Here is a 1,755-nt window from a genome sequence, read left to right on the forward strand (position 1 = left end):
ATTAGAATGAAAATTCAAGTTAGATTCCATGTCTTACATCAAGGTTCTTAACATTAAACTGAACTAGTATTTGTTTCCTGAGTAACTTTGACAAGGGTGTAGTCTAAATCTAATTACAAATTTTATATGCTTGGCCAAACATCTTATCTATTCAACTGTAATAAATCAATCTCTATATCATATAATATACTTTTCAGACTACATTCTACTATCAACTAAAAACAATCCACTTATTGATGAGCTGTTAATTATCACTGATCCACTGTATTCTGTTTCTTCTGAGGTACTGCACTGGTCATTGTTCTACATCTGCAACTTATTGTCTACACTTAAAGTAACCTTTCTCTATAACACTTTTCTGTCTAAGCTTCACTAACTCTACAAAAATGCTTTGTCATAAACTTTTCTTCTCAGAATTATAATATATTTAGGACTTTTATATTTCCTTACATTTTCTACCCCAACCACAAAACTTTCTAGATCAAGTGTCTATGCATGTTTTTGCATTCTATATGGATAGATGAATTGGGTTTAACATGGTGGTTCTTAAATGGCATGCTGTAACACTAGTATGTAACAAGAAGTAGTTAGGTACTCCACAGACTTTTAAAAATATAATTCAAAGTTGAAAAATCTTATTGTTGTATGAATATATTAAAAAACGAAAAATTCAGATTTTGCATATTTATCATGTATGAACATAGGCATAATCACACTAAATACCAAACAGTATTAGATTAATTTACTACACAAAGTGATAGAAGATGGGTAGGAGCTAGAAAATCTTTCTCACTCTCTCCCCACCCCCATGAAAAGTAAATTAACCTTATGTACATACAAAAGGTGTTCATTAAAGATTTCCCCTGACCCACTTCTGGTTATTGCAGGAAATGGAACTTGTAGAGGTATAATCATACATGTCTCTACATGTCACATTGTAAATTGCAACTTTCCACTAGTATTTGTTCGTCTTTTACGGCTGCTGAAGTGGATCAAGGTGTTACAATGGAGGCAGTTGAATGCAGATCAGTTGTGTGGTTCTTATACTTGAAAGGTTGTACACCAAAAGAGACCTTCAATGAGATGAAAGAAGTTTATGGTGACGATGCATCATCATATGATGTAGTCAAGCACTAGCATTGCCAGTTCAAATGTGACCAGACATTGGTGAAAACTGTTCCTATTCCTGGATGACCACATTCTGTTATTGATGACAACACCATCTATAAAGTGGAAGCTGCAATTTTGGAGGATCACTACCTAACTATTTCGTAACTAGCCCAAGAAGGGAAGATAAGTGTAGGGGCTGTGGAAAAAAAATCATTCACGACCATTTGCACATGCAGAAGTTGTCTACACAATAGATTCTCCGGATGCTCACACCTTTTCAGAAGCAGGAATGAGTCAATTGCTCCCAGGCTCCTTTGGCAAGAAAAACAATATCCCAGTTCATAATGTGCATGTTACCCAGATGAAAGCACACTTCTGCAGCTATGAAATCCTTCCTCATCCCCCTTACACTCCCGACCTTGCACTATTTTTTACTTCCACCTCTTTCCAACCATAAAGTCTTTTTTGAAGGAGAAGCACTTTTCAGATGATGAACTTATTTCCGAGGTAAAGTCTTGGCTCCAGACTCAACCTACTGACTTCTACAAACAAGTTCTTCACAGCTGCATAAAACAATGAGAGAAGTGTGTCACCATTGCTCGTGGCTATGTAGAGAAGGACTAATAATTATACCAATTTTTGTTT

The 1,755-nt window shown here is 35.5% G+C and overlaps 1 protein-coding gene across 1 annotated transcript in view; it reads right to left on the reverse strand.

The window, feature by feature from the left end:
- LOC106878182 (atrial natriuretic peptide-converting enzyme) overlaps positions 1-1,755 on the reverse strand; it is a 39,157-nt gene that overhangs the window by 13,602 nt on the left and 23,800 nt on the right. The gene's annotated exons all lie outside the window — the stretch shown is intronic.

Source organism: Octopus bimaculoides, chromosome 3 (assembly GCF_001194135.2).
Source record: "Octopus bimaculoides isolate UCB-OBI-ISO-001 chromosome 3, ASM119413v2, whole genome shotgun sequence".
NCBI classification, from domain to species: Eukaryota; Metazoa; Mollusca; class Cephalopoda; order Octopoda; family Octopodidae; genus Octopus; species Octopus bimaculoides.